Raw genomic sequence first — 25,700 nt, 5'->3', positions numbered from 1 at the left:
TATATATATATTTTTTTTTTTTTTAAATAACTCGGATAGACCCAAACAGTTGCATAAAAAAACACAAAAGTAAACGCTACTTAGTTTCTGTAGAAATCAATGGGATTTGTCTTAAAGCTTTTTTATTTTATTTTATGGAGACCTGTCCAATCTTGTATAGGCAGGACTGCAGTCTAAGGTGGTGGTATTGATCAATTTCCAGTAATACTTATACAGTATGTACATTTAAATTTGTAACCACACTGAAAACCAGCATAAACATACAGTACACCAGCCTAGCATCACCACATGTAGCCCAGGTTATATATATATGCACAGACAATTGGGAATAGCTAAAGGGCATACAAACCTGCCATAATCTATTCTCAACTGTTGCCAGAGACTCAGAGACAACTAATTAGATTTAAATTGCTATCAGTATGTGCTATTTAACATACAGTATTAAGTATTGTTATCAGAATATTTGATATTGCTAATAAATATCTGTAGCAGTATTGTATTTATTAAAGCTGTGGCCATTAATTATTTTGCAGTCCATTAGCCAGTTGAGACTGAGTGTGGGTCATGTATTTGTTGTGCATGGGTTGCAGACTCCTAGCATTCAGCTTTTTGGAGGATTCTAATGCCAGGCCAATGGAAAATAATTCCAATACTTACTAGCTACTAGATTTCTACTATTTCGCACCCAGAGATGCTTCTCAATTTACCTGTTTTCTGTGCCTCAATCATTTTCTGTTTGAAAGGGTTTATTAGAAAGCAATAGCAACTCACATTGTATTACTGCCTTTCCCAGTACTGCTATTTCTCTCAAGTTTTATTCGAGGTGTAAGAATTGCTATTCAATTATTCAAGTATTGGCTCTGTTTACTGTTTGTTTGTGTTTATTTTGGCAAGATTTAGCATGTTTAGCTCCACTTTGTGTACAGATTGCAGTTTTCTCAGTGGAAGATATAAAATTTATTACTCACTGAACAGTAACTTCTCCCATATCCGGTGTATAAATCCTATACAAGAGAGTTGTTTAACCCAAATATTGCTAGACTACAATTTTTATGAGGGGATAAAGCATGCTGGGAGATGTAACGTAGTGACATCAAATCGGGACTCTTAAAGCAACACTGTTCAGTTTATCCAACTCTCCAGAGCCTACAGCCCAATTAATACACATGTAACTAGTTAGGTTGACACCTTTTACAATAAAAGTTACTGATCACATAATTTGGGCTGGGATTATGAGGGTTGCCAGTGTAAGGTAAGGACACTGGGGGAAACTGGCTGTAAAGGACAGAGGGCTGGGATTGATTGGAGCTGTAACTGGGCAGAAAAATGGTGTACTTGGGTCAAATTGAGTTTGTAACTGGATGGACCATAGGAGTAGTAAGAGGTGAATCTAAATTTAATTGCAATAACATATAACTACATCAGTATATTTTTAATACTAGTTTGGCCAGTATTTTACTGACAAGGCCAGTGAAATCACCAATAAAAGAACTTACATGCAAAGGACCATCAACAATTCAAACAGTAGGAAAATAATTTGAAGATTAAAAAGTAATTTATGAGGACTCAAAGGCCTATGAGTAAGTGCCCCGTAAGGCACGAAACGCGTTAGGCTGCTCCCCTTGTCCTAATAAATGACTCTTTAATCTTTTTAACCTTCAGATTATTTTCAATACTGTTTAAATATTTGAAGGGGCATTGAAGGGGCATTGAAAATGTAATAAATGTAAAATGTAATATAAGGTTTGTCATACTGAAATGCAATCAATTAAAAATGCTGTATTGTTTCTGAAATAATCATGTTTATCTCTCTCACTCTCTCAGCATCTGTTTCTCTTCATTCTGTCTTTATGCAGGAGTTAGGTTGACAGTTAGATCCAAAATATCTTATAGGGGGGATTCCTTTCCAAGCAGATGCATTAGAGCTCACTCAACTGATTCCAGTACAAACAAAATCTAACAAAATAACTGACTTTGGCACAAATTCTTTATGTAGAAAGGCAGGATACATATTCTAAACTATATTCTAAGCAAAAGGTGCCCCCGAAAAGATACATTGGATTTAACTGCCATTCAAAATCAGACTCCCAACTGCTACATGAAAAGAGAATGAAGAGAGACAGATGCTGAGAGGGGGATAGTGAAGAGTAACTTTAATTGACTATATTTAGAAAACTTCTTCTTTATGTATGATGACGCTTTTATTAAATTTACATTTTGTGATAGTTCCCCTTTAAGTTGTTTTATTGGTGATAACTGGTGGGTTCTCTGCAATTAGACCATCCATTATTCTTGATATTAAGGCTTCATTGGTTATTTTTTGAACTGCTCCTTTTTTTTAGAAGCAGATCCTACACACATTGGTATTTCACTGGCCTTGAATATACACAATCACATAGCAATCCAACTTTCTGTAAGATTCTTGTTTACTTAGTTCTCTGAATACTTTGTTGTCACTGAGCAGGGTTCAGGATCAGGAATAGACGGGTACTTCTAGACCAGAGTGAAGTGCAGAACTAAGTCAGAGTTAAGGCCAAGGTCTGGGCAACCAGGAGAGTGGCAGCAGGAGCAGCAATAACAGAGCAAGAACAATTCCAGAATGAAGAAGAAGTCAGGAACCAAAACTCTTGTCCTAATACACATGGACAAAAGTTTGGAGTGAATCAAAATCTGCTTAAAGGCTGCTAGTTCTTGAGTTAGCCAATCATAGTTCTCATATGGGCAACTCATTGAAAAACATCTGCAATACAGGCTGGAGGGCCTTAGTCAAGTACGATATAGCATTGGCCTGTTTGGGCTAATGCATAGGTGAAGTATGAAGACTATGAGACAGTATGGGAAGGCTAGAAACAAGGTATAAACAATAATACTGAATAATAACATCATTGGAGAATCACCAGCTCACAGATATAAAGCTGAACCAGTATCCATTTTAACAAGCATTTTAAAGCATATCTTCACATTATGTACTGTCAATAATTTTTCAAGTTTTCTTAAATGTATTATAATTTATAATTTATTCATAGTTTATTGAAATCAGTAAACATTAGTTAAAAAGGTGTTCTTGGAACTGGACTATCCTGTACCATTAGAAATTCACCCTATGTAGTTTACTTGGATACTAAATACAAATAATGCTTAAAAAAAACCCAAAACGATGTGGTACATTAAACTTTGCTTATAAAAAGACCTTGCAGGTGTAAAGAAGTAGTATTGCATTTTTAGGTCACGATATCCTGTCAAAACGCTCAGTCTTATGTTGGAAATCAATACCTGCTAACGTAAACACAAAAGAAATAATCCCTCAGTGTAAAGTTCTACCTAAATCATAGCCAGAACTGTACACAAAGGACCATAGAAGAAATACAAGTATTATTGTTCCTCCTGATGATAAAATATATTGTTATGATTGCAGCTAAACTATTCTGCAGTTCTCAAACCATGATTTATGTAATAAGGCTACATCTTATCTTAGCCGGACATTAAGGGGGTTATTTAACAAAGGTTGTGTTATTTTTTACCCATAAAATGTGAGTTTTCAATGGTATTTTTTCAGTCAAAACAACAAGGTACTGTTTTATTATAACAGAGAAAAAGGTATTAGTTTTTTAAAAAATTTAATTATTTGATTAAAATGGACTCAATGAGAGATGGCCTTTCCATAATTCAGAGCTTTCAGGATAATGGGTTTCAGTATAATGGATCCCACACCTATATTAAATATTTGCCTGTTTGAGTTGCAACTGTAAGGGCAGAGACTAGCTCCGATTCAGGGGGAGATAAATCTCCCTGAACTGCCTGCCGCTGGCTAGAATGGAAATTGCCGGCAGGATGGCACTCTGAGTGCTTCGTTTTCCAAAGTCGCCCGAAGTTTCCTTGTGAGGCAACTGCCAGGTTTTTACATTCTAGCCGGTGGGAGGCAGTTTGGGGAGATTAGTCGCCCAGAGGAAGAGGAGATTTGTTGCTGGGCGACTAATCTCCCCGAATATGAGCGTGTGTCTCTGCCCTTAAACTCTTGAATTGCTTCAGGATTAGCACCTACTGAGGGAAGAGTTAAAAATACTGTGCAAAGAAAATGGTCACATTTGCCAGCAACTGAAAAGGGTTGATAATATAAGATGGATGTTTTTTAGACACAGGCAGCCAACTTAAACAACTTTGCAGACCTCAGACAGCTATTCAGGTTGCCAGAGAAATGTCCTGATTCTGTAAAGACGAAATGTTCTTCCCTGTTTGGTTCATTTTAATGCTTATGAATTGGTTCATGCTAATAATGCACAAACCTGCCACAATAATTGATTTTGTACACACCACAGCAAAGTATGATGCCCCTTAAGTAATGCAGACAATGATCTTGTTTTCCATACAAACAAGTGGTAATCATCAAAGAGAAGTCCGTTCTGGGAAGTTTATAAGGTCATTCTCTCTGGCCCCTGGAGAAATAGGTTATGCATATGCAGCTCTGACATTTGACAGATATTCAGCTAATGAAATGTAGGAATATATCTTAGGTTAAGCACTTCTCTTTAACCATGACAAATGGGCATAAAGGAACCCACTGAAGTGTTCGCCTCTGATACCTTTAATATCTGAGGTCATTATTCACACACTCAGCAAAAAGACAATTCCTAATTAGAACTACATTTGTACAATCATATTTTATAAGTATACTACATTATCATGTGTTTCTGGTCTCCGTAGTTAATCATTTTGCATCTTGGAAATCAGTAGCTGAAATAATTGACAGAATAGGAAGGCTCTGCGTTTAATTAGTGTATACAACCCATGCACACATAAAGAGACACGCGTACATTCATATTACATGGCTGTCATCATCAGGGAATTCATATACTGTATTGTTTGTTCCTCATAGATTGTATTATCTATTTAATATGCATTCATAGAAAGAAAGAAAGAAAGAAAGAAAGAAAGAAAGAAAGAAAGAAAGAAAGAAAGAAAGAAAGAAAGAAAGAAAGAAAGAAAGAAAGAAAGAAAGAAAGAAAGAAAGAAAGAAAAAGAAAGGCTATTATATTTCATTTTGAGAAGCTGAAAGTGAAGAAACATATGTAGGGTGCAGTTTACATCAAAGCACCATTCTGCAATGGACATACAAAATAAAAAGTAGATACACTGAATGAGGTTGAGATAATGATACTGTATGTTATCATGATCCCAGATCTTTGACATCACATGGGCTGTATGAATATTCAGCAGGGACATGGAAAGTGAATATTTGATCACAGGTCAGGTCCTTTAAATTGTCCTACAATATGGTTCTGTATGGAGGTTACAGCTCATAATGGAGCAAGAAGCTTTTATCTCTATTGAAGCCAATGCATAGGGTGTCAAACATTACCATGAATTTATATTCCCTTGCTTTTCTGGCCTTCTGTGATTTAAAATTCCCCATTAGTACAGTGACCCTGAGGACACTAATATTATGGTTCACACTGTTGATATATACTTTATACTCCCGCTTGTCATTCTGTTTTCCAGTTGTTAACAATAAATCTGTGCCTTCTCATTCAGTCTACAAATGTCCTATTTCTCAACATACAGTTCTGTTGTCACATAATTCGAATGACCACATTTGATGAATAAGGAAAAACATACCTTTTGTTTTGTGTTCTATTTTGGAATAAGCTATTTTTATCCTATCTGTGCGATACACCTCTTTTGCCTACATGGGGGTGTCCCATGGCATATTTATAGTTCACAGAAGGATCACTCCTCAGACCAGTGATCCACAACCTTTTTTACCCATGAGCCTCATTCAGTTGGGGAGCACCACATGCATAAAAATAGTCCCTGGGAATGCTAAATAAGTGCAGTGATTGGCTTTTGGCACCTGTTTTTTATGCAACCAAACTTGCTTCCAAGCCAGGAAGAGAAGCATCTACTTTGAGAGCACTGAGAGCAACATCCAAGGGGTTGGGGAGCAACATATTGCTCACAAGCCACTAGTTGTGGATCTCTGCTACATAAAATATAAAATAGAAATAGAAAAAGCACTAGGTACAGTACTAAACCCAATGGAACAAAGGCTTACATTTTATTAAAGTTATCATATAACATGTAGTCCATCATTTTGGTAGACTTTGGACTACATATGATTTGATAACTTAATTTAATGTGCAGTACTTTAGTTTTATATTCATACAGGACAAAAACACATTAAATCTGTCCCACTTTTAACTCAATTTGCAATTTTCAGTGTCTGTTAGATAATCTGTGATAATCTATGGTCTCAAAATGCTGGAGATGACACCTTAAAATGAAATACTTTATTTACATTTAAAAATGAAATGGTTCATGTAGGAGTGGGCTGTCAAGGGTTCCCTCTGCCGAACAGATGCTTTGACTAGGATATCAGAATATGGCTTCCTTTGTACATTGCACCTATAGGTGCTTATTGTTGCAACACTTAGGGGGTTCTTTATTAAAGGATGAGTTGTGTTTTCCCAAAAAATATTAGTTTTTCGAGGACAGTTTCATTAAAAACGAAATTTTTTGGGGATAACAAAAAATTAGAATTTTTTGAGATTTATTATTCACCGAAGCTGCTAAAAGCCTGAATCTGAAAATACTCCAGCTAAAACCTGTCACGGTCATATAGAAGTCAATGGTAGCGAATTTGACCCGTTTGGTTTCGCCAAAAATTCGCCGCCAGCGAAATGTCGCAGACGCCCATTAAAGTCTATGGGCGTCAAAAAATTTTTGATTTTTGACGCACGTCTTTTTTTTTGACGCACAACACCATACAAGTCTATGAGCGTCATTTTTGTGGCGAAACTAGGCGAAAAAATTCGCCCATCCCTAGTCAATGGCAGAGGTCCCTTTAACCATTTGAAGATGTTTTTTGCCTTCATGATTTTTGTTTAGTTTTACAGCAGTTTGAGGTCAGAAACTCTATAAATGTGAGGTATTCAAGGTTTTTTAGCCTATAATTGAATAAAATCAAGATAAGTTTCTTACATTTTTAAATAGTTTTTTTCAAAAATAAGCAAAAACATTTGAGTTGTGAGTTTATTTAAAATATATAAAAACTCACAAACTGGACCTTTGATCAAAAAAACCCTTAAATTACACACAATTAAAGTGTGTAAATATTCTGCCTGCATGCCGCACCCTCCCTTGCAGACAGACCCTGTGCCATTTGCACTCACTTTACAAATGCAAATCTTGATCAATGATTTTTATGTGTTCTGCATAACCCATGATGATAGATGTTTGCATAGCATGTGTTGTAGAATGAATACAGTGTATTTATAGTATATACAGTAATTAGGTCATGTATTGTTCACCATTTTAAAGTTTGTATCCAACTGGATGGTAGTTTCCATGAAACACTTACTTTTCAGTTCATGAAGCTTTTATTGGCTATAATATTTCTGCAGATAACAGCTTTATAACCTCCAATCCCTTTGGTTGTATAGTGTAAATAATGTGATGGTATCAGTTGCGTTACAATATAAGTATGACACAGGAGGGATTTCTTTCACAGCAGGAATTTCTGAATAATGATTAACTAGCACTGATTATTTACCTAACAAATATAAATCTGCCAAACATGTGGCATTGTCAAGGGGCATCTCCCCTATGTGAGTTTTACCTCCTGAAAAAAGGAAATCGCTTTAGTAATTTGCAAAAGAAACAATGAACAATGCTCAGGCCTGCCCTTTCTCTAAACAAACATCCTCTTTACTATGCACTGAATTCCCAAATGGACTGACATTTACACCTACAGAGCCTGCATATCTCCCTTAGTAAATTTGTATGCCTTCTTAACACATATAGTATCTGTTTTACATGTACTTGTTTAGATAGATATATGTCTATATGGATTATTGGTATCTTAAAAAAATAAGACCCTGAAATTCAACAGATACGAGTTACCAACCTGATGGTCGAATTAGTCCCGTTTCACCAAAACATTTCTCATGAAATTCGACAAAAAAAATTGCGGGAAGTTCGCGAAACGACAATATATTTGCGAACCGCATTGAAGTCAATGGGCATCAAAATTATAATGATTTACGTCAATTTCGTCACTCGCTTAGATTTTTATACACGCGCCTAATTTGTCCAGATGCATTAAAGTCAATGGGCGTCCGAATAGTTTTGACGTGCGACAATTTTCGACGAAGATTTTTCGTTGTCAAATTTTTGCCACAGTTTTGCAAATTTATTCTCCAGCAGGGCAAAACATGTAAATTCGCAACAAATTCATGCCTGCCGCATTCATTCGCCCAACGGTAGTTATAGGGAGTAATATAATAGAAAGACCATCCAATTAAAACCTGTGGTTTATAGAGACCAACTGGAAGTACATTTATTAGGAAGCATTTTTTTTCTTCTATGAGGCTGAAATAGCTCGGGGTAAGTTTTAAGTCTATGAAAGAGAAATATGTATTTTTTTCTGATTTTTTTATTACTATTCCTAAATAGTCAGGTAAATCTGATAATAATAATAGCAAATAAGACATAAGATACATTAACGCCATGTTTTAGAATGCAGTTATTAGAAATGTTCCTTTTACAGAAATGAACTGAAGCTTTAAAGTCCTCCTCATCTGAAAGAGCATTTGGATTGTATCTTGTTGATTTTAGGAATCACCACAGCATTTCATGACAATGGAGTAGGGAGCATATTTATTCTTATAACACAAGTTTTTATGGTGAAATGACACGTGACTACGCAACTTCCATGTCGTTTTAGCACAACCCACACCTGTCTCTTTAATGGTTGTCTTATGCCTTTAAAAATGGGTCTGGGCAGTTTTTTTTAAAATCTGCAAGTAGGGGATGATTAACTTAAGTTATGTTTCATATAATAATATGGAAAAATTGCACTAAAAGACAATAAATGCAACATACATGGCATTAATATATTGTTTAGTAATATTTGTCAAGGAAATTATTAAGAATGTTTGGAGCAATGGATGGATTTTTACACCCAAGCCTGGTAATGAAAAATATTTCTGCAGTTCAATATAAATTGATTTTAATATTTGTATTCTCTATCACATAATGAAAAGGTTTTTTTTTCCTGACACATTTAATCATGTTGAACATCTCATAGTTTCATTATGTGTTAGACCTTGTGATTGAAGGTATCAGAACATCAAGTTCTTTATTAAGCTTAGAAGATGATTTAGATAATAACAATAAAAGAATTATTGCAGCTTCCAGGAAACAGGTGAAGATTCAATGCTGGATATCCGTGAAAAGAAATAAAGAGTGTTTTGAGCAATGGGACATTAAAATGTGTTTTGAGCAAAGGGACATTAAAATTCTCTAAAAAGAATTAATAAAATAAATAAAAAGTACTAAAATGCACATGGGGTGTAGGATTATAGATTCAAACAAAGTAACAATTGCAAATAGGGTTGCTACCTTTTCCTATATTTGTTACCAGCTGGTGGGGGGCGGGGACAAAAGGGGCAGGGCCGTGGTGCAAAAAGGGGTTGGGCCACAATGCGGAGAACGGAAGACGGAGGACGAAAGCTAAGTTATAGGGGATTGGGGGCAGGCCGAGAGGTCTTTTTGAAGGGTATTAAAGATTTACCGGCAGCTACATTGCTGGTAAATTTGTAATACCGGCCCCGGCCTTGGCAGGTGTTTTACCGGCTAGGCCGGTAAAATACCGGCCGAGTGGCAACCCTATCTGCAAACAATCACTGACTGAATACATAAAATATGTTAGTGGAGATTATTTAAACAAGTGACCTAGAGCTATTTGAACTACATTGCCAATAATATTACTATTATCCTCCATTTATCAAGTGTTACATGACCATAGTACACGTGTGCAGATGTAAAGTTCACCTGAAGCCAACTAATCTACCTGTATATTGTTCATACCATAGACCAGTGATCCCCAACCAGTAGCTCGTGAGCAACATGTTGCTCTCCAACCCCTTGGATGTTGCTCTCAGTGGCCTCAAAGCAGGTACTTGTTTTTAAAATCCAAGCTTCAAAGCAAGTTTTAATTGCATAAAACTTAGTATAGTGCCTAAGTACAGCCTCTTGTAGGCTGCCAGTCCACATAGGGGCTACCAAATAGCCAATAGGGGCTACCAATCAAGCCATCATGGCACCCCAAGGGCCTTTTTATGCTTATGTTGCTCCCCAACTCTTTTTACATTTGAATGTGGCTCATGGGTTAAAAAGGTTGGGGACCCCTGCCATAGACCTATGCTGCATTATCTTTTTGTAACTGAGAGAAGTAGCAATTATTGTCTCACACATGTTGTTGGTAGACAGCAGACATAATACTGTAAGTACTGCAGCCATTTACCACTACACCGACTGGCTGCTGTGTGTATGCCACTCCATATTGCTGCATAATATTTATCTTCTAATACAAGTTGTCTGCTGATCTAGACATGCCCAATTCATGGATTACTAAATAGGGCAGCACCACACTGAAATGCAAATTTAACAAAAGAAATGTGTTAAAAGGCAATAAAAGGCAAGGAACAAAACCACCCTTTCAGTTTAATACATTTAATTTTATCAATTCAGACTTTTACAAGTCAGCCTCCCAAGATTTTGTACCGTATATGAAGGTTAATTTGGAAATGTATTATCCAATAGGATCTTATAGCCCATAAAAAGTTCAACAAGAAATAGGTATCAAGATCTATCATATAAATTGCTTCCAAGGTGGTATAGGACAAACCTTTGTTTTTGCTTTCACTTTATTTTAAATAAATTCAGTTCATGTATGATATTATTCCATGCACACTCAACCTTAAGCTCAAAATGTTAATACCATTTGATAAACAGTATATGTTTAATTGTAATACAATGATCTGAAATAAAAAAAAAATTGGACTTTTAGAGGTATTCTGTTTTTTAAGAGGCAATGTTTTCTGTTAGTACTTTTGTTAGTCGGATCTTTTAATAAATATCATAACATTTTTGATTTTAAGTGAGTTTAGTCGTGGTTTCAAAAATCTCTAAAACCACTAAAATGAGACTGCTGATAAATAGGCCTTTTTGTGTCCTCCTGAGGCAAGAGTTGGAAACTTGGATAAATACTCCCACAAAAGTGAGCCCTCAAGTCAGATCCGGGCCAGGCCAACCAGGCTCCCCAAGCAACCTGGCTGGCTGAGAATGTGCATGTGCAAATGTGCACGAAAAGGTGAGCACTCATGATGAAGAAATAGCAGCGACAGTTGGGGAGAGAGGGGACCGGACATGGGGTAGGCGACAGACAAGTTATGTGCCTGGCACCCCCACCAGCTTTGATCCCTAGGCACGTGCCTACTCTGCCTACCCCTAGTTCCAGCCCTGCCTCAAGTGGGAGCTGCCATGTTACATATCCTCACCTTTTTATAATTTGTGATAAATAATATTGCCACTTGCCAGTACCTAATATTATAATGAAAATCGGGGAATGTGGCAATCCATATGTGGATGATCAGAATTATACCAAACATAGGGGTGCCTCATGTTCTAGACCCCAGGAACCATATCTCCTTACTGGTGGGTATAGGCTGGCCCTGTTAGGTATCATTAAGATGATAAACAATATGTGAATTATGAGGATGTGAACCTTATATCGCTGCGAATAAATTCGCAAAACCGCAGCGAAAATTTGCCAGCGTCCAAAAAACAGACGCCAGTGTAAAATACAGATGCCGGCATCAAAAACGAGACACCTGCGCCATTTCGAAAATTTTGCGCCGTTATGTGAATTTTTCAGTGAAACGCCCCAAATTCGCCCATCACTAGAGATATGGATCCTTTCCTATAATCCATCTCTTTTCATAACTGTTCCCCTCTGCAGATTTAGGTTCACGGCTCTTTCCTTTGATTCACAGTTCAAAAGAACTGACTGGCCTAGCTTCCTTGCCCAAATTGTTTGACTCTGAATTATCTCTGAAGGCAGATATGGATGTCACCTTTGTGTAGCCCCCTTGTGGAAGTGTCTTATTAAGGGATTGCTTTGGCAGGACAATGACTTGTTGACAATGACTCAATTTTTCACAATTTAGTTATTATGTGTGCAAACCACATAGTACAGAAATAAGTGTTTTTCTGCAAAATGATGACAAACGTGTCAGATATAGAATGATAAGGATACTAATAACAGTAAGGGGCAGATTTATCATTGGTCGAAGTGAATTCAAGGGAATTTTCGAAGTAAAAAAATTCGAAATTCAAAGTAATTTTTTGGATACTTCAACCATCAAATAGGATACCATGACTTTGAATTTACTTTGATTAGAAGTAAAATAGTTTGAATATTCGAATATTCGATAATTGACGTACTGTCTCTTTAAAAAAACTTCGACTTCAATACTTCGCCAAATTGAACCTGCCAAAGTGCTATGTTAGCCTATGGGGACCTTCTACAGCATTTTTCTAAGTTTTTTGAAGTCAAAGTAAAATTGTTCGATCGTACGATAAAATCGTTCTATTCGAAGGATTTAATCGTTCAATCGAACAATTTTACTTCGACCACAGAATACCCAAATTCGAATTCAAAGTATTTAAATTAGATGGTCGAATTTCAAAGTATTTATTCCTTCGAAATTCGACCCTTGATAAATCTGCCCCTTAATCTAAAAATGGAAATAGCAGATAGATATAGTGGTAATAGTACCTTAGTACAGTATAGTAGATTATCTAAAACAAGGTAGTACAGATTTGGTTATAGGACTACTGACACTAAAAAATGTATTTTCAAAATATTAATCTATGTTAAAAGTTGCCTATAGGTCATGCTAATCGTTTTTCAATGATAGTGCTGCTTTTGTAAGTAATTGTTACTTGAAGTTCCTAAACTTGACTGTTTTGCCAACCTAACTGTCTCTTCTTAACCTGTCAGTTAGAGTTTCTAATGCTAATGGACTCCTGCTGCACAAATATGGCAGCCCCCTGATAATGGAACATGGGGATAAAAAGTAATGTAAAAGCATCGGGCAAATACTTTTATGGCAAAATTATAAATAGCATTCAAAGACAATGTTATTATAGAAATAAAATTATTTTCTGGTGTCAGTATTTCTTGAAGATATGGGATGGTATAGCAGAATTTACTTTGTATAATATATACATGTAGGCATCTTAATCTGGAGATAATAATTCTTAGGTGGCCCAAAAATAGCTAAAATAAAAAATGGTGAGTTTTGTTTTGTAATGCAGCAAAGTTGCCTTCAACCTTGTGTTTTGTTGCTTTTCACCCTTCTTTTATTTCTTCATTGGCAGGAGAGTATTTTAGGGGCCCCTTTTTATTAGACGATTATATAAATATATGCTTATTAGTTTTACATGAAATAACAATGATGCCAACCCAAAGAACCCTTGTCTGTATTATAACTGCATTTCTGCATTCCCAGATCGAATTCTGGCTTCCATTAATTTTCTTCCAAGGAGATTCATTTTTTTCCAGGAAATATTGTTCTGCCAACCTGCCCCTTAAAAGGTAATGGGTGAGTGAAAAGCTTTCTCATAGAAGCATGTATTGCACACACAAAAAAAAATCTGGAACTTAACTTTGGCAAGCAAATAGCTAAATCATACTCTCAAAATAACTTGTTTCCAAATGATGAATAGACTTTATCACTATGTACAAACAACATAATTTTTTTCGTTTTCTGTCTGTGTTTGGTTTCAGCATAAAAACTGTTGCCTCGGTCTTTCGGTTCAGTATTGTACATTGGTCTACTTTTGTTATTTTACTGAAATGTTTTTTTGTTGATATTGTTTGGGAGAGATGTGTGATTTCATTCATCCCATATTTAAGCACATGCAAGAGCTACAGTGTGCTGCATTAAGCCATGCTGAAAAGAAATTCTTCAGCCCACTGCAAGACATAATTATGCCTGAAAGCAGCAATTGTTTTCAAAGATCTCGAATGGGGATATTTGGGTTTGCAAAAGTACATTTTGGGAGGGTATCTGAGTTCATCTTCAGGAAGTTTTGCTACGACTGTTGTATATAAGAATATTCCATGGACTGCATTTATACCACTTTTTAACATCTATTTACATATGTATATCTATTAGAAGAAAAAAATATTTTTACAAAATTCTCAGATATTACTACGGGTATAGGATCTGTTATCCAGATTCCCATTATCTAGAGGTCATCTCCCATAGACTACATTTTAATCAAACAATTCAAAGTGTTAAAACATATTTCCTTTTTCTCTGTAAATAAGTAGTGTGTATTTGATCCCAACTAAGATGTAATTCATCCTTATTGATGGAAAACAATCCTATTAAATGTATTTAATTTTTAAAAGACAAGCTATGGAGATCCAAATTACTAAAAGACTCTTTATCCGGAAAACCTCAGGTCACAAGCACTCTGGATAACAGAACATGAAGCTGGAATAATTTGATTGGAGGGAAGAAAACTACAATCATATGTTCTTGACATGTTCTTCTCCTTGTGTATGTTTCTTGCAGGAAGGAAGGAGGAAGAGATAGTTTGTATAGAGGGACAGCAGTCTACAGGTTTAGGGAAATCTTTGGCTAAGAGTACATGCTGGGGGAAACTAAGTTGTGCTGCATACACTGAGGGGGTTATTTTTTATTTAAAAAAACACAAGTATACTCTCATGCTTGATTTGACCTTATTTATATAATAAAATAACCCAAATTAATCAGATCGCTGAAAACTTGAAATCATGAATCTCTCAAATTTTCCAAACCTTTTTCCCGATTCGTTTGATGTTTTTCAAGTTTTTGCTGAAACCCCAGAAAAAGTTAGATTTTTGGGCTAGACCCAGCCCAGACCACAAAAACTTCAAATTGAGATGCTGTATATGCCTCTCCCATTGACTTATACAGGACCTCGACAGGTCATGAGATGGTGAATTTTCTGATTCCAGCTTTTTGCAGCATTGGGTTATAATAAATCTCGAATAAATTCTGACCAGGTTTAGTAAATAACCCCCTGAGTGTTACATATTGGTTGAACTGACCTGGTTTAAGAGTACTGTGAATAAAGTTATCCTCGGGGATACAGAGTCTTCCATGTTTGTAAATGTTACATTCTGACTTATGGTAATTAACTTCTGACCTGGCTGACCTTGCTGAATTCTACCCACACCTGCTTCTGGCTTGAATCATAAATATTCACTTGCTTAGTTTTTGTCCGTTCTGTTCTTTCTGACCTGTTCTTATCTTTAACCTCTTTTAAACTATTCATGTTATGTTCCCTTTCAGCTCTTTTGGCAGCCACATACCAGACAGAGTCTTATCTCCAAAGGAAGGCAAGGGAGGTTTACTCTGTCTCTGTGACAATGTTACTATAGAAGTGCAGGTCAGTCTGTCTAAACTGTCTTCTCAATCCATAAGGGCAGTAAGGTTGAAATTAGTCAGCCCATAACGGCTGACCAAATCTATGCAGATATAGTACTGCACCTGGTGAGAGACCAAAACCATGGGCTCTATTCAATTCAATGTGATATAGTAAATTTCGTAAGATAAGTGCGCCTTTATGTATGTCTGCTGTGCAATTTATTGATCTAAACACTTATCACATTAACCAAAATATCTTTCCATTACATATGTTTTCACTAGCATTGAAAGTTCTAGTAACGCTTACTTTTCCAAATTCAACGAACCCCACTTACCGAGTGAAGCCACCTTGAACTGGCGGAAATGCTCTTTCTCGTTTCGCATAAGCCTTTTCACCTTCTTTCCATCTTGTATTCTGACACATGCGCCTTATTAAACAATTCTTTAAAGGCAGTTACAGCTACACTTATGTGTATTTCATTAACAAAAGTATTTTCAATTGCTCTATTGTTTTTACAGATATATTTATTTAAATATGACGTATTTGCCTTATTTTTATTTATTCCATTTTACTTTGGTGATGTCAGTGCCTACTGGCTCCGATGTAGAATGGACCAAGGAGGATGCAAAAGGGTAACTGGATCCAAGAGGGTGTTCAAAGGGTAAAACAAGTTTGTGGTCGTATCCAGGCAGAGGGTCAGTACAGGCAGCAGAGATTCATAGTCAGGAGGAAAAGCCAAGTTCAAGATCAAGAATCAGTCCAATAATGAAGAAATGCACACCCAGGAACGTTCAAAGTAGAACCTATTCACAGGCAGTGAGTCTAGCACCACAGCACTGCGTGTTGACAATGTTGTACTTGCCCACCGGAATACCAGGAAAACTCCCAGTGGGCCCAGGTGTCAGTGGGCCCTCATGCTGCTAAACATTTGGCCTATTTCATGGCCATTCCCTATTTCTATGTGGCTAAATAGATGGAATAATATATTATAGTATGTAAAGAAAAGAGACTAGGAGAATAGAGGTCGAGTGTAGTGTTGAATAGTACCGAGAGTGGGCCCCTGGTCTAAGGTTTTTGGGTGGGCCCCTGGTCTAAAGTTTTTGGGTGGGTCCCTGGTCTGAAGTTTTTGGGTGGGCCTCTGTTGTCCCAGTCCTACATGGCGTGGAGACGTCACTGCTCCTTGATGCATCGCCTTCATTCCCCGGGTGCCGCTATCGTGCGTGCAGCGCTGAAGAGGAGAGGAGCGCGACTGATCACTCCTCACAGGTGAGCTCTAATTTCACACATTGATAAATCTGCCCCTTAGTGTGAGCCTTGCTTTGCATGTGCAGTTATAAATTAGGCCTAAAATCTCTTTACAGTAATAGGAGAGTAGGGCATTTCTTAGATACAAGGTACAATTTGTTACAGCTAACCCAGTGTGCTGGTTATCATAATTCCTAATGGTATCATTCATTAGTGCATTACTGAAGATTCACTTAATAACCAAAGCAAATGAAAAAAGCAAATCTTGAGCTATTTAAAGCATATTTAAATACTATTAAATATTCTACCCATCCATTTCAGACTGCAAGGTTCAAAGCACAGAGGGCACAAATGGAAAGGATGCACAGGAATTAACACTTGGTACTACTTCTGGGGTTAACTTATTGTGCCCACACAAGCAACTGTCTTGCATCTACTGAATTGTTACTGATGCCACACCAGAGATGTGCCAAAGTTTACCAGGTATCAGTACGAGTTTTGCTCTTTGCTAACATAACATTGAAAAGTAAGGCATACACCTTGATAAATTAATCATTTTACACAGTATCATAAATATGCCCCTTAGCGTATAAGTTCTAAGGGGCACAAATCCTAAATTCCTAAATTCAGGCAGAAGGGCAGTTTATGAATGAACCATAATAAAAATGAGTGTGCTCAGTCAACTCCTATTGTACATCTATGGAATAAGACCATCCTTACAACTGCACAGGTCACATAAACATAGAGATCAGTCAAGGCTGCAGAAGCAAGGAGTTTTTTTTTTCACTTATAAAATCATAAGGCACGCTTAAGAATTTTAGTGGTTTTCTTGTTTTGCATGAAATACTCAAATGGTGAGTCATATGAACAGATTTGTAGTGCTGACAGTTTGTTTTTTTGTGATTGGATTTAACTAAAGTTTGTAGTACCTGGTTTAGGGTTATACTGTTGTGACCTACCAACAAGTTAAAGGGGAAACAGCACTATTCACAAAAGGTAGAGGGTGACAGCAGTGTTGTAATGTAAGTGCCAAGATATTCTTTTTGGCTGGGGCGCGATGTTTAACTTTCTGGCTGTTTAGAAACCACTAAGAATACTAACCAAAATATTTATCATGGCCCCTACAGCTGCAGGAAGACTGCTACACTACCTTGTAAAAGCTGCAGACAATTTCTATCAAGAAAACACTGATACAAGGCTACAGGATAGTACTGAAGACTGACAACACCAGCCACAAAGCCATCCGCAAATGTATATGGTATAGCCTGTTACAGTGAGCTTAACTAAGAAGATATCAATGCTTTCTTCTGTTTTACCACTCTTTACAGCTCATGCTTGCCTGTAGCTGCTCAAACACTGCTTCATTGTAGCTTAGCCCAAAGCCAAGTAAATTGGACTACGTTGGATTGGTGGGACTATAATATGTCTGTGACATTATTCATCCAAATATTTTACAATTGAATTATCAGTCTTACCAAATCATTTCCTTATTTTAAGCCATACCTTCTGTATGACTTTGGATTAAAGATTTATTTAACATATGAAAGGGGAACTATCATGAAAATGAAAATTCAATATAAACTTCCTCATACTGAAGTAAGAAACTTTCTAAATACAATCAATTAAAAAATCTGCATTGTTCCTGAAATAATCAAGTTTATCTTCACTATTCCTCTCTCAGCATCTGGTTCTCTTTATTCTGTCTTCATGCAGCAGTTGGGTGTCAGATATTCATTGACAGTTAGATCCAATAGAGCAGTATATCTTATAAGGGGGCTTCCTTTCCTAGCAGATGTATTAGAGCTCACTCAAATAACTGATTCCAGTACAAACAAAATCTAACAAAATAACTGCCTTTTGCACAAACCCTGCATGTAGAGAGACATGATGTCTGGTGATTTTAATAGAGTGAGCTCTAATACATATTCTAGGCAAAAGGACCCCCACCCCCTATAAGATATATTGGATCATTCATCTGACACCCAACTCCTGAATAAAGACAGAATGAGGAGAAACAGATGCTGAGAGAGTGAACATAAACTTGATTATTTCAGAAACGGTACAGAATTGTTAATTGATTGTATTTAGAAAGATTCTTATTTCAGTATGCTGAAGCTTATATTACATTTTCATTTTCACAATAGTTCCCTTTAAGTTCATAGGTATATGTAAAAGACCTTGGACCCTGGAGCAAAATTAGGTGAAGATCTCCCCCTCATTAACCCCTGAACACCTTTTCTCTGAATGACCTCCAGTTCCTTAACCCCACCCTCTATCCATCTGCAGTATATAAGTAAACCTTAGGCCCCTCATGTGATGATGTGATAAAAGCCCTCACAAGCAATTATACAGTAAAATAGGACCACTTATTATTTTACCAGTTTCATAAATATTTCAGAGTGTGGCTGGAGTCAGCACTTGATCTAGTAGACAAATTAAATTTTTCCCAGCACAAATCAAACAATGTCAATGTCAACTCCTTCAAACATATTTAAAACAGATAGGGTAGAATTGATCATTTTGCCCCATTGTTGTTGCCAAACATGTTACAGTTCCCTACATCCTACCTTCCTATTCAACAGGCTAAATATGTTGGTGGTTCTGTAGCAAATGAGAGAGTGGCATTTAAGGTTGCAAAACATGGACTAATAAAAGGCCCATGTATGGGGACCACCTATGGGCCTGCAAATTAACCAAATATTGATTGCCAGGTTTTAAACTACCATTGGGTCAAGGACTTCATGCAGTCCTATCCCCAACAGCTTAATTTGTCAATCCCATCAAACAAGCAGATCTTTGTATGGCCAGCTTCACACACCTCTGTTGAATTAGACCAGTATTTTAACAGACAATATCTGTGGAGAACACTTCTACCCTCTGTGAACACACACTGCCTCCTCACAGGAAATGCTTCTTGATTTATTTGCAGCTGTTAGAAATGAGGGTTTCCTGTGATTTCATCAAAACACACACATATGCACAGACCAACTGAAGGGAAGCTCTCACAGTATATTACTTATAATTAAGAACTAAATATTTTTTGGAGCTATTTATACGCAGCAAAATTATCTTGTTTTCTAGTTCATCAAACTAAGAGTAGTGAAACAATGAGACTGTGTTACTCTTTTAACTTAAATATAAATACAAGCACCGTTTATATTGTCTACTGAGCTGGCAAATAACCATTTGTAACACTGTAAAACTGTTTATAATTAATTATTGTGCAAACACAGAATGTTTACTTTCCTAACATATATTAATAGCAAAGTCTGAGAAAATTTAATGTGACTAATAACACCTACTGATAATTTACAGAAATTGGGGATTGTTACTACTAGGGTATGCAACAATGTACAATTTTAAGTCAATTTTAAAGACAGTTTGTGCAGGGGTGCTAGGATAGGTGAGCTCATGTAGGAATAAGTATCTCCTGTTTGGCATTATAATGGGCACAATGTAATCATTTTGCAACTACTGCTGCATTTAGTAACAAATGACTCCTAATTGTTGGTTATTACTGAATGTTCACATAGTGTAATTTACATAACAATGTATTGAATAGATTTTTATTTTACTTTCATTGCAATTAGGGCATTTATAAAAAATAAAATTTACATAACAACAGATAAACTTCTTAACAAGTTAAAAAAGGCAGTGTTATAGATTAATTTAATGTACACTTCTGACATGGAGAAATGACAATGTGCAAAACATCAGTTGCCCTTAATTAGAGAGGTCAGGAAAGTTTTGTCCAAAATTACTCTTATTATCCAAATAATTATTTATTTTATATTATATCTATCATCTATCTATTTAATGTATATATATATATATACATTATATATATATATATATAGATCTAGTATATATCTAATATAAATCATATATCTGATTAGCAGGTAACCATAACCATTATGCCTTTTCTTTCTTACTGATAATAATATCTATAGCACGTTGTATTGACCTCCCTTGTAGCTGGATTCCATTTTCTAAGTTGGGTTTTATTTAAATAAGATGTTAATTCTCGGTATTTGTTCTTTAAGAATTCCAACGTTTATAAAACATGAGTATAGATCCTTCACTATGCATCCACTCAGTGTTTCTAAGGCATCTTGTAATAAATGTAAAAAAATAACAAATAAATGTAAATAATAATAGCAAATAAAAATAATAAATACATGTAAATACATGTAAAAATCATCAGGAAGCCTTTACTGCCAGCTGTTTAAAAGCAAACATATGCTCTTCATACTTTCCACTAATGTGCCCCTTACACACCTCTTTGAAGGAATACTTATTATAACTGTCCCAGTCAACAAGGTTAAGTAGACAGCTCCTGCTCATTAGGTTCCCTCCTTGCCCTTAGTTGGATGAAGACTTGCCAAAACCCTAAAGCCTAAAGTTGAATTAAGTCTGAAGTTTTATGAGTTTTCTTGAAAACGTTTCACCACTTATCTGAGCAGTTTCTTCAGGTCAACTCAGGTGAACTGAAAAAGCTGCTCAAATTAACGGTGAAACATTTTCAAGAAAACTTAGAAAAGCCCAGTTGCTGCAGACTTATTTCTACTAGATACTGTGTATCATGACCTGAATGAATGAAAATCTTCATAGAGCTCCAAGTGAAGATTTGGCCAAGGCAGTTGGAAATGGGTGGCTCTAGTAATAGAAACCTGTAGCTCGACAACTTCCAAATGCAACCATTTTTTGTTCAGCAGTGATGCTATTTTATTTTGTACTTATACTAAATCTGAATACGAATCTGAATCATATACTAAAACACTAATTTGCATTTTCAAATTTGAGAAATGGTTCAGATTAGTGTTCAGATTTAGTATACGTGTATGGCCACATCTTTCGTGGGGTATCAGGTATATTGTAATCCTAAAGCTATAGATTCAGTCCATCCCTAGTTTGGCACTGCTATATAAAAATGTATTAGCAAAGACTGTGACTATCATCCACTAGTTGTGTCTGTGTCTTGTTTTTTGTAGGTGGCTTTAGTAGTAATTTGGCTGGGGAGATGGATATTCATATCTCCATGATCTTGCTAAAATCATCTTTACTATCTCTAAAGCTGGCCATAGACATGCAGATTTACCTTCATATCGGATGAATGATCGTTTGGTGCCATCTCCCGACCTGCCACTAATCATTCAGATCAAATAAAGTAGTACAATAATAGATCAGACGATGTTCTGCAACTGACAGCAATCGTTCAAAAGTTACTATGTCCGACAAAAGCTGGTGACAGTCTCCCACTGATTTCATCAGATCAGCAATACATGCACAGATATTAATGGTAGCCGACAGAAATTTTCTAATCTGACCGATCGTCATGGCATGAAAAATGTTGGGACTCTCCACACATGGCCCGAAAATCTATGAAACAGAGATTCGTATGATCAAATCTTTGTGTCTATGGCCAGCTTAACACTGAGACTTTCTGATATTTGATTGAAGTACATTATCAGTAGAGATGTCGCGAACTGTTCGCCGGCGAACTTGTTCGCGCGAACATCGGGTGTTCGCGCTCGCCGGAAGTTCGCGAACGTCGCGCGACGTTCGCCATTTTGGGTTCGCCATTGTTGGCGCTTTTTTTTGCCCTCTCACCCCAGACCAGCAGGTACATGGCAGCCAATCAGGAAGCTCTCCCCTGGACCACTCCCCTTCCCTATAAAAACCGAAGCCCTGCAGCGTTTTTTCACTCTGCCTGTGTGTGCTGAAGAGATAGTGTAGGGAGAGAGCTGCTGCCTGTTAGTGATTTCAGGGACAGTTGAAAGTTTGCTGGCTAGTAATCGTTTTGATACTGCTCTGTTATTGGAGGGACAGAAGTCTGCAGGGGTTTGAGGGACATTTAAGCTTAGGTAGCTTTGCTGGCTAGTAATCTACCTTCTACTGCAGTGCTCTGTATGTAGCTGCAGTGGGCAGCTGTCCTGCTTCTGATCTCATCTGCTGACTGCTGCAATAACAGTAGTCCTTGTAAGGACTGCTTTTATTTATTTTTTTGTTGTTTTACTACTACTACTACTACTACTACTATAAGAGCTCCTAGTAGTTCAGCAGCACCAACTTTAATTTTTTTTTTTTAATATTCATTTTTTTTTTATTTTACTTTTTTTTATTTTACTACCGCTGTAGTAGTGTATAAGTTGACCTTTTAGGCATTATTTGCCCTGTAGGCATTATTTGCACACTGTTTTCTTCAACCCGCCATCGAGCTGTGTGACCTTGTTCCCATTCTGTCTAAATATCCATAATATTACCGTCTCCAGAAAAAACACCGGAGTCACTTTTTTCAAGCAGCCATAATATATTTTACGTAATCCGTATCCACCGCTGTAGTAGTGTATACGTTGGCCTTGTAGGCATTATTTGCACACTGTTTTCTTCAACCCGCCATCGAGCTGTGTGACCTTGTTCCCATTCTGTCTAAATATCCATAATATTACCGTCTCCAGAAAAAACACCGGAGTCACTTTTTTCAAGCAGCATTCATATATTTTACGTAATCCGTATCCACCGCTGTAGTAGTGTATACGTTGGCCTTGTAGGCATTATTTGCACACTGTTTTCTTCAACCCGCCATCGAGCTGTGTGACCTTGTTCCCATTCTGTCTAAATATCCATAATATTACCGTCTCCAGAAAAAACACCGGAGTCACTTTTTTCAAGCAGCCATAATATATTTTACGTAATCCGTATCCACCGCTGTAGTAGTGTATACGTTGGCCTTGTAGGCATTATTTGCACACTGTTTTCTTCAACCCGCCATCGAGCTGTGTGACCTTGTTCCCATTCTGTCTAAATATCCATAATATTACCGTCTCCAGAAAAAACACCGGAGTCACTTTTTTCAAGCAGCATTCATATATTTTACGTAATCCGTATCCACCGCTGTAGTAGTGTATACGTTGGCCTTGTAGGCATTATTTGCACACTGTTTTCTTCAACCCGCCATCGAGCTGTGTGACCTTGTTCCCATTCTGTCTAAATATCCATAATATTACCGTCTCCAGAAAAAACACCGGAGTCACTTTTTTCAAGCAGCATTCATATATTTTACGTAATCCGTATCCACCGCTGTAGTAGTGTATACGTTGGCCTTGTAGGCATTATTTGCACACTGTTTTCTTCAACCCGCCATCGAGCTGTGTGACCTTGTTCCCATTCTGTCTAAATATCCATAATATTACCGTCTCCAGAAAAAACACCGGAGTCACTTTTTTCAAGCAGCATTCATATATTTTACGTAATCCGTATCCACCGCTGTAGTAGTGTATACGTTGGCCTTGTAGGCATTATTTGCACACTGTTTTCTTCAACCCGCCATCGAGCTGTGTGACCTTGTTCCCATTCTGTCTAAATATCCATAATATTACCGTCTCCAGAAAAAACACCGGAGTCACTTTTTTCAAGCAGCATTCATATATTTTACGTAATCCGTATCCACCGCTGTAGTAGTGTATACGTTGGCCTTGTAGGCATTATTTGCACACTGTTTTCTTCAACCCGCCATCGAGCTGTGTGACCTTGTTCACATTTTGTCTAAATATTGATAATATTATCGTCTCTAGAAAAACCACTTGAGTTACTTTTTTTCAAGCAGCATTCATATATTTTACGTAATCCGTATCCACCGCTGTAGTAGTGTATACGTTGACTTTGTAGGCATTATTTGCACAGTGTTTTCTTCAACCCGCCATCTAGCTGTGTGTATTATCGTTTCCAGAAAAACCAACTGAGTTTTTGTTGTTGTTGTTGTTTTTTTAAAAATAATGCCAGGCAAAGGCAGGCCGCCACGCAGAGGCCGTGCTAGGGGCCGTGCTGCTATGCAATCCTGTGGCCCTAGCAAATTTCCCAGTTTTAAAAAGCCAATGACCCTGAACTCCCAAAATGCTGAAGAGGTAGTTGACTGGCTTACACAGCACACCCCATCCTCTACCGTTTCTAACTTTACCACAACATCCTCCTCATCCTCCACTGCTATGGCCACCCCACGTAACACTTCCTCCACCACCGGTGCCCCTCCTTCACTGGGGTCAGAGGAGTTATTTTCCAATGAGTTTCTTGAACTGAGTAATGCGCAACCATTATTGCCAGAAGAAGATGAAGGAGATGAGGACCTTACACCAGATTTAATTCTGGCAGAGAACACGATAGAGATGGACATAATGAGTGATGAGGAGGAGGTCCCCGCTGCTGCTTCCTTCTGTGATGTGTCAGAAGAAATTGATGCATCTGAGGAGAATGATGATGAGGAGATTGATGTTTTGTGGGTGCCTAGTAGAAGAGAGCAAGAGGAGGGTAGTTCAGATGGAGAGACGGAGAGTCAGAGAGGCAGTAGGAGAATAAGACTTAGAAGAAGCAGGGAGGACAGCCCGCAGGGATCAGCAGGGCAACAACATGTATCGGCACCTGTGTTCAGCCGGCCAACGCACCCGCCATTGCCGCCAATACCGCCAACTCCGCCAACTTCTACTGTTACCGCCAGATCGCACACTTCCAAAAAGTCAGCAGTGTGGGATTTTTTTAATGTGTGTGCCTCTGACAAAAGCATTGTAATTTGCAATGAGTGCAGTCAGAAACTGAGCCTTGGTAAGCCCAACAGCCACATAGGTACAACTTCTATGCGAAGGCACATGAGCGGCAAGCACAAAGCACTTTGGGAGCAACACCTCAAAGGCAACAGGCAAACTAAAAGCCACACTCCTTCTGGTCCAGCATCTTACTGCTCTACCTCTGCTCTCCTTGACCCGTCTGAACCACCCTCCACTCCGCCTTCCACCTTGACCACCTGTTCCCATTCCCAGTCATCTGCCACCAGCCAAGTTTCTGTGAAGGCCATGTTTGAGCGTAAGAAGCCAATGTCTGACTGTCACCCCCTTGCCCGGCGTCTGACAGCTGGCTTGTCTGCACTCTTAGCCGCCAGCTTTTACCATACCAGCTGGTGGACTCTGAGGCCTTCCGCAAATTTGTAGCAATTGGGACACCGCAGTGGAAGGTACCCAGCCGCAATTTTTTTTCTAAAAAGGGAATACCACACCTGTACCAACATGTGCAGAGCCAAGTTACCGCATCTCTGTCACTTAGTGTTGGGCCAAAGGTCCATATGACTACTGACGCATGGTCCTCCAAGCATGGTCAGGGCAGGTATGTCACCTACACTGCCCACTGGGTGAACTTGGTAATGG

Source organism: Xenopus laevis, chromosome 8L, assembly GCF_017654675.1.
Source record: "Xenopus laevis strain J_2021 chromosome 8L, Xenopus_laevis_v10.1, whole genome shotgun sequence".
In the NCBI taxonomy this organism is placed as follows: domain Eukaryota; kingdom Metazoa; phylum Chordata; class Amphibia; order Anura; family Pipidae; genus Xenopus; species Xenopus laevis.
This window is presented reverse-complemented; position numbering follows the sequence as displayed.